Source organism: Melozone crissalis, unplaced genomic scaffold (genome assembly GCF_028551555.1).
Source record: "Melozone crissalis strain CALT ecotype California unplaced genomic scaffold, PUWL_Pcris_2 ptg000042l_1, whole genome shotgun sequence".
NCBI classification, from domain to species: Eukaryota; Metazoa; Chordata; class Aves; order Passeriformes; family Passerellidae; genus Melozone; species Melozone crissalis.
The window spans coordinates 19400484-19414377 of record NW_026535820.1 but is presented as its reverse complement, the minus strand read 5'-3'; positions in this window follow the sequence as shown (position 1 = coordinate 19414377).

The window sequence follows — 13894 nt, the reverse complement described above, 5'->3', positions numbered from 1 at the left end:
GGACAGAATCCAGCTCTGTCAATGGTGGGTGATTTCGTGTGGTTCTGCTGGGTTAACAATCATAGTATATGTGCTAGTTTGTTGTTTTTGAGAGGGTTCATTTAGTACCAACAGCTTCTTATTTAAATTCAGTCCGGGTGCAAGTCCTTCTAGGAGCAGGGGACAGAAAGGAATCCAAATACAGGGTAAAATAGTAACACTTAACGGCAGCAACTACAGGCAAGTCCTAGAACTCTAACTTTCAATATTCAACAACAGACCAACACTTCAAATTAAGACCCTATCAACTTCATCAACTAGCAATTTACCACTCTGAAAAAGAGCTCTCATCTCCAGGGTTTCATTTTGCACATTTACATTAAAAGGTCCCCTCTCAGTCATCTTGAGGCTGAACAGGCCCAACTCCCTCAGCCTTTCCTCTTAGGAGAGGTGCTCTAGTCCCTTGATTATCTTTGCAGCTCTGGACAGCCCAACACATGGTATGGCACTGCCCTGCATGCTCAGCAGCTGCTGCTGCTGTGTCTAGAAGATTCACAGAAGATCACAGATTATCCTGACTTGGAAGGGACCTACAGGGGTCATAAAAGTCCAGCTCCTGGCCCTGCAAGGACATCCCAAGGGTCACCCCTTGTGCCTGGAAGCATTATTCCAACACTCCTTGAGTTCTGTCACTTCCCTGGGGAGACTGTTCCTGTGCCCAACCATCCTCTGGAAGAAGAACCTTTTCCTAGTAAATAATACTGGTTTTAAGCTGAAATAAAGAGGAATATGGGACAAACAGAAACATCACCCAAAAAATGGTGACCACAGGTCAAAGATACAAACAGCATCATATAACAAATAGATGTCACAACCACTGCCTACGTGGCCTAATTTATAATATCTTGCATCTGGTTCTACTTAATTTTTACAGATTTTGCAGCTGTATACGAAGTCATATAGTCTGTGAAAGCAGTAAGAGATTACCCATATTTCTAACTTTTTTGAGGGAAATGAAATTAACTGAGTGTCCAGGAGGTGTGGCCTCACCATGGGCTCCCCTGGCAGAGAGCACAACTCTCAGGAAACACCTTTTGTGCCCAGCACCTGGCAGAGTCAAAATAAGCCTCTTGCAGTTTTCCCTGTCCCTGCTGCTGCTGGCAGTATTTTTTACCTATAGGGAATTGTGATGGTTGCTGTCACATATCCCACCTTTCCCTGGGCACTGGCAGGATGCTGCAGGCTGCCTGCTTGGGATGAGCCTGTTGTGTCATAACAGGCAGCTCCTGACCCTGGAGATGTGAGTTCCTGCTGCAGAGTAGCTCCAGCATGGAAGCTGAGACAGACTTTCCTCTCTTCATCCAGAAGTGGGTCATTCCTCATGCTGTGTACAAAGAACATCTTTGTTTCTGGTGTTTCTAGAGTCCATGGCTTCCACAGCTGGAGTCAGTGGCAAAATTGATGTGTGATTTATCCAAGTTAGCCTTGATATGAGCAGAAATCAGAATATTTGTCTATTTAAAGGTATTTTTATTCAACAATTAAATAAATACAATGACAATGATTTTCTAATGTTTTCCTTCAAAAATTGGTACAATGCTAACTCAGTGTTCATTTTTTTGACCTGTACTAAACTAGTATTTTAGCTTATGTGAAATTGGAAAAACAGAAATAACAAGCAAAGTCTAAAATGTCAGTAAGAAATATGTAGGAAGACCTGTCAGAATAATCCTTCATACTTGGGATCTGTGTATGGACAGTCCTGGATATGAGCAGCTGTTGGGTTTAATATTTAACATAATGAGTAACACTTAATATATTGACTAACTGCAGAGGACTTTGGCCTGCACTCTAAATCACCATAGTTGATTAACCTTTTACAATTTTTTTTTCTGAATAATTTCTTGGTGGGAAAAGATGAGCACGCTTTTATTTTGAGAAGTAGGGAGAAACTGACTCAGGAGATTTCAGGAATGTTTAAGAAATACTGCAGTAATACTGGCTCATGAAGAGCAGTCCTGTTTCCAGAAAAAGATAATTAACCAGTTGCAAAAAATTACATTATTTATTTGTAGCATTCTTCTCATTCAACCTCTTTCTACTGTATAAAAGTGCCATGGGTTCACTTTAGAGATGGTGAAACTGAAACACAGGTGAGCTAGACTAGAATAAATGCTAAAGATGAGGTTTGGGAATGTAAAGGGATTGTCAGTAAGTTAGGTAGTTGTGGAGTCTACTTCCAACAGGATTTGGAAGTTTGCACTATGAGCTTCCAATCTTGGCACATCTAAGTAATTCTAGAACCTGCCTTAAGTGATTTACCTGCTGCTTCCTCAGAGGTCCCTAAAGAAAGAAGTATTGCAAGGCTGCTTCTAAACTCAGTCTTGACTATACCTAGATTTAGGGTAATCCTTCTGAGATTAGTGACTTCTGGGTCGGTGACTCCTTTGTTTGTGTGCATAGTCTCACTACAATAAATAAAGTATTAATGGAGCTACCAGGCTCCTCTCTTGCCTGGCAGGCATTCTGCCCAGCTCTGTGGTGGTGTGTCTAAGGAAGGATCAGCCATCCTGGGCTCTCCTGGCCTCTTTTGCATCTTCCATGTCTTTTCATGCTCTGTCATTCTAAGTCTCTCCACTGCTGTGTTCTATGCACTGCTTCAGACCTTCTCAGTCTCAGCATTTTACTCTCTGTGTGTAGATTATTTCCCATATACATTGAATACAATTTCCCTCAGTGGAAGTGCTAATAAAGTAATTCAGGCTGGCAGGGGCAGCCTAAAATGATCAATTTACCAAGAAGAGTCTGCAGCCACCAAAATCCTGGCCATGGGGATATAAAGAGCCATGATGTCACACCTCTTCATCGGCGTGTCTCCTCTGTGAGGATGCTTTTTACTGGGAGAAGGATCCTTTAGTGAACTCCATACTTTAATTAAGTTCATGTGTCATGCAAATCCCCAGACAACTCACTGGGACCTAGGGTATTCAAAGAATAAAAGCAAAGCACCATACTCAAATAAATGATTTACCTACTCTAACCATAAGTAATATTTAGCAATTAATCTAATACTTTTCAAATAATCAAAAATTATTTGTTTTTCCAAGAAGTGAAATGATTACCAAAGTAATTAAACAGTGCATTTCCAGTTTATTATTTTCGGCATGTGGAAAGTGGGTACCACATCATGGTCTTGGGGGTGCCCTTTGTAAGGCATTCCTGGGGTGGGAATTTGTCCCCGTGCTTCACTAACCTGACCATGTGCCTGTAAAGAAGAGGCGCTGTTACTTGCACCCGCACAGAGCCCGGCAGCCTCCTGCTCACAGGTTCTGGGGACACTGAGGATGATTCACTGACCTCGATTTCGGGTTCCCACCTTGACCTGGACACGCTTGTGTCGCTGCTCAGCGCTCGGAGCCTGGAGCCGGTCCCGTTCCGGCTGTCACCAGCAAGGGGAGCTCCGCATTTGGGTAGACCCGAGAGACAGCCCGGCTCCGCTGTGGCCACGGACAGGAGAGGGGGGACACTGTGAAGTGACATCAATTCGGTGTGGGGCTAAGTGCTGCTGCGGGCTGCGGAAGGAAGGGGAAAGACCCGATAAGCGCCGCGAGCTTTGCGGTGACGCTTGGGGCACTTTTGAGTTCCGCAAATCATAGAATAGAATTACTGAATTGTAGGATGATTTGTGTTGGAAGGCACCTTGAAAGTTAATCATCTAGTTCCAACGCTCTTGCCATGGGCAGGGGCACCTCCTGCTCAAACCCTAGTACAGCCTGGCTTTGATCCCTGGCAGGGATGGAGCATCCACAAATTCTCTGGGCAACCTGTTCCAGTGCCTCACCACCCCCACAGGAAAGAATTTATCCTAATATCTAATATCTTCTTATTATCTGCCCTCTTTCAGTTTGAAGCCATCTCCCCTTGTCCTATCACCACGTGCCCATGTAAAAGTTCCTCTCCAGCTCTTTCTTCCCCCTCTAGGAGCTGGAAGGCCGCTATAAATTGTCCTCAGAGCCTTCCCCCTGCTGAACAGTTCCAACTCTCTCAGCCTGTCTTCAAAGAAGGGGTGCTCCAGTCCTCAGATCATTTTCTGGGGACCTCTGGATCTGCCCCAGTGTCTGCCCCTTGCCTTTCCTGTGCTGAGGGCCACAGAGCATTGCCTGTAGCAAGCATCTGCCTGCCTCTACCATGGGAAATTTCTTGGTATTTTGCAAAGTGAGGGCTTGCCTTGTTATAGCTGCCCCTCTTTGCTCTGCTTCAATGCTGTTAATTGTTTTTTCCCGGTCATTGGAAACTTTAGAGAAGTGTCCCCAAGCTCTGGTTGCTTCAGAAGCTTTCCTGTGAGCTGGGCGTATCACGGCTGTTAAAACTTTATGAAACCTGACATTGCAGTTTTACACGTACCAAAACCAGAGAGACTGCTCAGGGTTTCATCACATGTAAAACTGCAATGTCAGGTTTCATAAAGTTTTAACAGCCGTAATACACCCAGCTCACAGGAAAGCTTCTGAAGCAACCAGAGCTTGGGGACACTTCTCTAAAGTTTCCAATGACCGGGAAAAAACAATTAACAGCATTGAAGCAGAGCATCCATTTTATGGAAAACTCAGATATTATTTTTCTAAGACAGAAAGCATTCTGTTCCAATCACAGTTACAAATGCAGTAATAGATACAGCATCATAGTGATCAACAACACCTATGGCAAATATGTTTTCCATTTGTATAACAAAATTGTTCTCTCCTTGTTTGCAGCAGAGAAACATTCTGTGTGAGTGTGAAGAGCCAGAGCTGACCTACCACTTGAGCAAGGCTTGAAAATCTTCCTCTGGATCTAGGCTGAATTTAGAAGGAATTTTTGAATAAATATAATTAAATAAAAATATACAAGTGCTTAAAAAGTGTATGAAAACAAATATTCTAAAGTAGGCCAAGAGCTGGAAGAGAAAAGCATATTTAAATGCAGTTTCCTTCAAACCTGAAAGGCAGTATAGAACTCCTAGTTTATGAGCCCTTTTTGGTGAGAATTGATGAAATGAGCTCAGGACAGCAGTGAAAAAACAAATGGCAATGGAAAAATGAGTTAATTAACACAAGAAATTAAACTGAGCTTCACAAAGCTCTGATACACCTTCCTTCCCTTGCCATGCTTCCTGGTTCAAGTATACCTGGATATCCCACAGGAACATGTTAATTTTGATTTCAATGTTTAGAACATGTTTGCTCCTTTGTTTATGAGAGGAAAAGTAATGAGGACTGCAAAATATCAATGAAAGGCATAAATGCTTTTAAAATCAAATATTTGGAATTTTTCCTATCTTCATGCCTCTCCCATTAAATGAGCATTATCTAACTGGTCTCAGTCACCCAGTACTCCATTGACTCCCTTTTGCTAGCTAGGGAAGGATATATGATTGTATTCTGTTGATGAGCCAGGAAGGCATCTCAAAAACCCTTGTTTACAGAGAAAGACTTTATGTTTTTTTAAAATGAAATCTCACTTTTAAAAGAAAAGTGTTAAGACTCTGGCCATTTTGCACATTAAAGCAGCCTTGAGATCAGAAACCAGACAGTAATATGAAATGGCATATGTAACTTGATTCAACTTCTTTATCTGGGAATAAGGGAGAGGAAAATAATTTTCCAAATGCTCCACCCAAAACTATAATTTGACCCACAGCTTTGTGGTAACAGCGAAAATTAGCTGAGTGCAAAAGATAGGGGAAATTGGAAATTGACTGGCCCTGCTCACTTGAGCTTTTCCAGCAACCAGGCTTCTTCCTCTCTTTGTAAGCAACCCCAAAGCAAAAGAAAGTCCTAACTGCTCCACCAGGAATTCCTGGAGCTGATCAGCAGCTGTTTTTAAGCCTCCAGCAGTCATCATGCAGCTGCACTTGGTCCTGAGTCCCTGCTGGCATGAGCAGAAGGAAGGGACAGATTCCCTCTATTTACCCTGCCAGCCACTGTAACAGCCTCTAATGAAACAGTAAGAATTTACAGATGAGTAAGCAGGAAATCAGCCCTTCTTCAGGAAACCAGTAATACATTTTTTCAGGATTGTACTAAAACACACTCCCAGACCATGGCTGAGGATTCAGCTGTCTGCCCACCATGGATGTCGGAGCAGCACACACCCTTCCCCTCCAAAACCTGAAGCACAGGACTTTTTCATTCATGGGACATGTCAAGTACTGTGGTATATACTTAATAAGCTAACATTATACAAGCAAAATGAGAGAAATCAGATATCAGCTGAAAAAATTTCCATAGTGTATTTTCTTTTAATTACCCTTTAGACTTGCAGAAGTAATGACAAATACATGTATTAAAAGTTTCAAGGTGTTTCTGGCTGGTTTGATGAAAATTGTTTCTCCATCATATGTAAAAATATACAATAAAATACTAGTTAAAATACTTAAAAATTATGTGTTTCTGGCCCCAGTTTTTTGCCATTTCCTCCCACTGTGGAAATCACAAGGATTTTTCACAAAATTCCACTGGAATCTGGAGCTTTGAAGAAGTTCAGCACCTGCAAGCTAAGTATACTAAAACTTTAATTCATAAAATGACAGAATGTGAAAATATGCTTCAACTGTTCAGGTTGATCTCTCCCAGGTAGCTGACTTCAATTTTCTTTGGGCTTTGGCCAGAGGAAAAGTGATGTTTAAATAAATGGTTTTTTCGCAACGGAAGTGTGGCTAGACTTCAAAAAACTGCCAGGAGGTGATAAATGGACATCAGACGGGCTCCATTTGGACCATCTCATAGAAAATAAGACCATCTAGTAAACAAATGCTTCACCTCTGGTTTTGCATGTGGCTATAAATAGTAAACAAAGATATACCTTATATAATTTGCTGTGCACATTTAGTCCGTGGGTTGGTATCAGCTTTTTAAGACGGTGAATCACATGAACTCCAGGCTCCACATGCTTTTAACTTTGTCTGGTAACTGAATGTTGTGGGTCTGTATCTCTGTTCTAAGTATTCCTACAAAGATTATGGTCTTATCTATAGGAATGTTTCTAATTAATCCAAAGTGTGGGTGTCTGCAGAGAAGATAATTCTAGAGGCTATCTCCCTGGCACTGTTTTTGTCTTGCTGAAGATTAGGAATCACATCTGTTGGTGTTAGCAGTGTCATGGGCCATGCAGAGCAGCACCTCTTGTGATAAAGAGATTGTACTGCCATTATGCTGGCAGGCATTTTAGGATCCTGTGCTGTGTGTGCCCGCCCCTAAGGACTGCAGACCTCTGTGTGTAGTTTTCTGAATAAATCATCTAGCCCAGTTTAACACACAGAGGATGGATGCTGCAGGAACCGTGACTACAAGCAGTTCAGAAGCAGAGAATACCTGGACAAGAGAGACTTTTCTGCTCCACTGTCAGCTTCTTACCAGCAACAGTGAGACCAGCTAGTAAGAGCACATGTTGACAAGGATTTTATAATACATTTTCCAGAACAATTCTAAGACCCCTGGAAAGATAAAGCTCAAGATGCTGGTATCACTGTGTCTTTTTGAACAGGAGCAGCTAATGTTAATCATGGGATTATTTGTGTTTGAGGATACTAGAACTAAAGACATTCTGTGACAGAAGTGTGGAGTTATTAATGCCAGATCCCAAGCAGGTTTCAAATGGCTGCTACATTTACAAGGTGAGCAGGAGAAACCTGGGCAAAGCTTGAGGGCAGTAACTTTCCAGTTATTGCAGAAAATTAGGTTGCAACATCTTCCTTAGACAGCAAAGTCAATACTGGCGCTTCATAGGGGTGGTACCTGCCCTACTGAGCAAAGTCTGAGAGAAATAATTTTCAAACCAAGACATAGGCATGCAGCAGCAAAGTGATCATGACTCAAAAACTTTAAATACCAAATAGTTTGCAAGTGTGTTTTGGAAACAGGTCTCTATTCATTGTACTACAGGGAAAGTATGAGCCAGTTACAAAAGAAAATGCAAAGGCAATTATGCATCAGGATTTTAGTGTTTGGAAATTTGACTTAGATGACTGGAGTCTGAAACACATTCCCAGAACTATATTCTCGGGCCAGTCTTGCACATATTCGGTTCTTACGTTGTATTCCCTTGTTGCTCCACCTCCATGGGCAGACTGAAAAGCCAGGGATCACAGAGTAATAAAAGACAAGTGAGAGTATAACCTCTCCTGTGCTCGGACTGATGCACATGCCAGACCATTCCTTAAGACTACTCAGATTTGTTAGCCCTCCATCTGCTTGCCCAAGTTGGAACAATCATGAATGAACCTTTAGCTTCCCATGAACTTTAAGCCTGCTATAATTAAAAGGTAGCTGTTAATTAAGTGTATGTGCAGGTCACCCAGTGAGTGCAGTTCCTAAACACCCTGAGTACTACATCTAGAACAGTAATGCCCTGATATGCAAGTCTTTCTTCCTTGAATTATTTTGGGATTCTCAAATGTGTTTTTCCGAGGCAATTGCTTTTCCTAAGTAAAATTATTTGAATTGCAAAATCAAATTGTTATTACAAACTTGTTTTAAGAACTTGTGCTGAGAAGGGATTGAAACTAGAGAGCTTTGTGAATTGTACAGCTGGTTTCAGCTCATTACTCTAAAATTATTTTCAGTGAAATAATATTATGCTTGTATCTGACACCTAAAAGAAAAACTAAAAACAAATAAAGCATTACCATGTTTGCAAGAGATTGTGAATATCAATATTGCTTTCAGCAGTTTTCACTGATCTATGCAAATAACCATGTGGTTGATTAGCTAGTCTGAGCTCACATTCAGAATACTGAACCATGATCCATTAGTTATACACATAATTCAGAGATGTAGTGCTCAGAAAATTAATGTTCTTCAGCAATTTTAGTGAACAGATAGAAATTATAAAATGCCCGGTTTTGCAACAGCTCTGCATTTTCACAATGTGCAATATCTGTCCAGCTCAGTGCTTTCAGTGTTGCATAAGGCAAATACAGATTGCCTGTCTCTAACATTGTCGAGTGCTATCAGTGGCTTTTCCTTTCCACTGTCCACTGTGAAAAAGATCATCTCCTTTCATGTGGGTTATTTAACTTTTGAAACCACTTCAGCTTCATATGCAGCTCTTTCAGAACCTTTGGAAAGATAATTTGCTTCTTCTGAGACCCCACATCCTTTATCTGGACATGCAGCTAAAGACTTAGCCCTGTTTCTGGACATCATACTTGTGATCATATCAAATGTTTGTATCTCTGTAAGCCCTCATGACAATCTAGCAGTGATGTAGCACTAACCCTTCCATGAGGTATGTCCAGAGATCATCCAGATGTCAAGGTTTGACTTCTTAGGAAAAACCCCCTCTTTGGTGACAGCCCACAAGTGACTGCAGGGAAACCTGTTCCCCTCAGCAGCTTTCACCAGCTGCGTTCCTTCAAGGCTGCCAGCCCATTGATGACCTCTGCCCTAATGTTCCTGGGTAAGACAAAGTTTGAGAAGCAGGATATAGGAATATAAGGATGGGAGATGGAAAATTGAGCAAGTGGGTTGCAATGTCAAAATACCTTTTAAATCTTCTTTAGAGCCTGTCACTGTGAAAAATCAGCCCTTGAATTGAAGGAAAGCTTTGCAACCACAGTTAGACACTTGAAACTTGTGCAATGGAGCAAAAAAATTTTGCTTTGTGTCATTGATAAACTGCTGACTCCAGGGCTGGGTCCGATGCTAACAGTTCTGAAACAATAAAGGGAATAGTAGAATACAGCTGAAACTGCACTGCTTAAACTGCAGAGATTTTAAAAACAAATCTGTCATCAGATCTCCAAATGGTCTGCTGTTACTCTTCCACAACTTTCCGAGTGCTGACAGACAGCCTGTGGGCATTGGAGTATCTGGAGGAGTTTAAACACTAGATTGTAGAGCCACAAACATGTCACAGTTTTTTAAAAAGAAAAGTGAAAAATCAAAGTAGGATTCTGGAGGAGAGCCCCCAGGTTTGTGAGGATGTATGGATGATACTCCTGTCTCTCAGCAGTTAAACAAGGCAAGGGCCAGCACAGGTTGCCCAGGGAGGTTGTGCACTCTCCATCACTGGAGGTTTTGAAGACCCAACTCAACAAAGCTGTGAACAGTCTCACAGTTGGCCCTGCTTTCAATTAGAGGGTCAACAAGAGACCACCTATGTCCCTTACAACCTTAATTATTTTGTGATTTTTGTGATTCTCATTATAGATCCAAATTGCCTTTTAGTTGTGCTGTACTGTCTGTTGATAGTAATTACTAGAAATTGTTAGCTGGACTAGCAGTATGAAAATGGAAATGTAAAACAGTATGCAAATTTCCACAAATGAAAGGCTATTTAGACAGAAATAATTGCAAATAGAGTGATGACAGTAAAATGACGGGACACTTGTTCTCTGTCACCAGCAATCCTATCAGTGAAAATATATAGCCAGTTTCAGAAGTCTTTCACTTATGTAGAGGCTTAATTGCTTAATCATTTTCCTAGAGGGATTTTTTCTGCTTAAGATCAATAATGAATTTCTTGGCAACTGAAAATTGTTCCAAGCGCATAAATGCAAACTAATTAAATTAATAATCTCTCTTTTATTTTACTTCAGACATACCAACCAGAGTGGCTGAAAAGGTTGGCCTTATACTGCTGCACACAATGCAAACTCATTGGAAAGAAATGTGACTATAAATCACAATTGAAGTACAGCTGGATTTAGAAGTTCTGCTGGTGCTGCACTGTTTGAAATAGTAATTCCCCATGGTGTAAAGAAAATTTAGAAATCAGTGCTTTGTTCCTTTGAAGAGCAAAACACTCTTGGACAAGAGAAGAAAAAGAGAAAAAAAATGAATGGAAGAACACAGAATAACAAGACCAAAAGTTATGTAAAAGAGAAGAGAGATGAACCAAAACCTTCTGATTCTTATGCCGTGGGTACCATGCAGCTGTGGTGGTTACAGACTGGGAAAATCTCCCAGATTCCTATGGTTTATAAAGGGGGCAGTACCAAATTACCAATCTGGCCAGCAAAATGGGGGTGTTTTGCCACAAACATTGGGTGAAGGCTTTCCTTGGAAACCAGAAAAGAACTGGAAATTAATCGCACTCTCAAGGTTTTTGGTTTGGTTTTTTTTTTTTTTTTTCATTTGGAGGATATTTTTGTCTCAACCTACTTTCCATGCTTGACAATTACTGATCTATGAGAGCCTCCAGCAGGGCTTTTCCAGTTCACATTTACTTAATACTTCAGAAGAGCCAGTGGCTGCAAGAACAGGACCCACGGGCATGAAGAAAAGCAGTTTTTCCTTTTGCAAACCATTATATTGAAGATGGGTTTCTGTTAAGATTCCACATGAAATTCTTTGTCTGTTAGACTGATCTTTGATGGCTTTGAAGAAAGTACTATTTGTTTAAAATAAATTTAATTTTTATTTGCAATCTCCCTGCCTTTTTCTCAATATGGTAAGAAAATAATTTGTTATGGGGCAAAATCAAGAACTTTTTTGTTTAAATATGAATCTCATTGCTAAAAAACCCATCAAACAGCTCTTCTTTCAAACAGAAAGGGATCCAATTTAAAACATATAAGGAAAGACAGTTCAGCTGAGATGGCCATGACAGGTACTGCATAGAAAAGTTGTGACACAAAAAAATTAGATCTGATGAAAAATCCAAGGTTATAAGTAACAGTTAAATAAACTAATGCTTAAAATATAAAGCAACTGGAAGATATGAATACAATATCTTAATTCCTTTGAAAGCACATCAGCATATGGAAGATTTTTGACAAATTACTTTGGACGAGAAGCTTGAATCTTGTAGCTCTCCAGCTCCCACAGCTCTGCTATGATTTATGCAATGCAGCAGCAATCATCACCAGAGTCAGGAGAAAAAAGAGAGCAAGAGAATGTTTTCCCCACTTGATTTGCATATTCTGAATAAATTTCTGTTACATATGCCTGTCAAATTTACAAGTGCGTAGAAAATCTTTGTGCAGTTTAAACAGAGATCAAGTAGTGACAAAGCGTGGAAGAGATTCAAAGTAGCTGGTGTGAAACAGTACAAGGATTTTTAACAGAAGGATTTTTAGGTCAACTGGGCAATGATTTGTTTTCAACATCTATTTCAAATGATTCAATCAAGTGCCAAATGAAAAATACTGTAGATGAGAAGCTGAGTATGCAGAACAGGCTGGGCTGTACACTCAGCAGTGCTACAGCCTCTGCTTTGCACACCAAAATGGTCCCTATGTCACTTGTTTCTGCCATGTTATGTCATATCTTGGCCTTTAAGTTCTCATGAAAGGTCTCAGAAACTGAGCTCCTGGGATAGAATCATAGAATGGTTGGGCTGGAAGGGACCTTACAGATCATCTCATTCCAACACCCCTGCCATGGGCAGGGACAGCTTTCCACTAGACCAGGTTACTCAAAGTCCCATCCAACCTGGCCTTGAGCACTCCAAGGAATGGGGCAGCCACAATTTCCCTAAGCAATGTGTTCTGGTGTCTCTCCACCCTCACAGTGAAGAATTTCTTCCTAATTCCCAATTTAAACTTGACCTCTTTCACTTTAAAGCCATTCCCCCTTGTCCTGCCGCTACAAGCCCTGGTAAAAAATTCCTCTACAGCTGAGTTGTAGAATCCCTTTAGGTACTGGAAGGCTGCTCTAAGGTCTCCCCAGAGCCTTCTCTTCTCCAGGCTGAACCTCCCCAGCTCTCAGTCTGTCTTCATAGGAGAGGTGCTCCTGACCTCTCATCATCTTTGTGGCCTTGCTCTGAGCCACATGTCCATGTCCTTCTTATGTTTGGGGCCTCAGAGCTGGATGCAGCACTCCAAGCCTCATAGAGCAGAGAATATTAACTTTATATGTATATGACCACATAAGACAGGCCAAATATCATGGGTATTTTTTCCATGTATTTTTTTTCTCAAATAGAGAAACTGGAGAGCAACATCAGCATGCGGTGTGGTGTTTTGAATTGAAAATTTGTTGATGAGAACTAAGCAAGAAGAGAGTTTTTAAAAATAGCATAGGAGCGAGAGAGCAGGTGATCAATGTGCCTCCACATCAAAGTGATGTGGTCATGCTCTTTACTGCGAGAAGTGGTAGAAATACAAACACAAGAGAAATAATCAGACACAGGGACAGAAATAAGGCTGCATAAGCACAACCTTGACTTAATAGTGCCATATGTGTTTCATAAGTAAGTGTTTTCATTAGGAGGCTGGGCTTTCTCGTTATGCCCATTATTTTAGAGCATCATCTGGGTTTATAACAGAGCCTCAATGACCTCAAGCTCTTGAGCTGAAAAAAATAATTAATGTAATGCCCACACAGACATTGTATAGAGCTATTTCTGGAGGAGATTTAAATTAACTAGCTCATTTGGACTAGCTATATAGTGCCAAGATCAGGGCTGGCTGAAAAACTCACCCCAAACTGATTAGCTCAGTAAATAGCAGGTGGAAGAGTCCTTTGCTGAGCTTTAAATTGTCAGAGCTACACCATCATTAACCTTGGATTTAGTTAATGAAATCTCTCCTGGATAAATCTCCCTGTTATACCTGTTATCAGGGGAAAAAAATAATGCTCTGTTGTCTGAGCCAGCTGCTTGAGTAGGCAGAGGAGGATATTTTAATAGCTGATAGTCCCCCCCAACCTGACCCTTCCCTGCCCTGTAAGTTGCCCTTGGTACTTCTTTCTAGTTCCACTACCTGCAGTCACAGAGACTTCTCACTGTGGCAGTGAACCCACAGCTGCTTTTCCTTGGGAGCCCCAGCAGCCAGTGGGGTTTTGGGCACACCTGGTGCCCATTTGGTATATGTGCTCCTCTCAACATCCCTGCAGTTTTCTTAGTGGAAGTACTGAAAAGAGATGTAAATCACTCACCCAGAAGTCATTGCTTTTCACTGGTGGAATACATAGGCACAGTATCTTGGAGG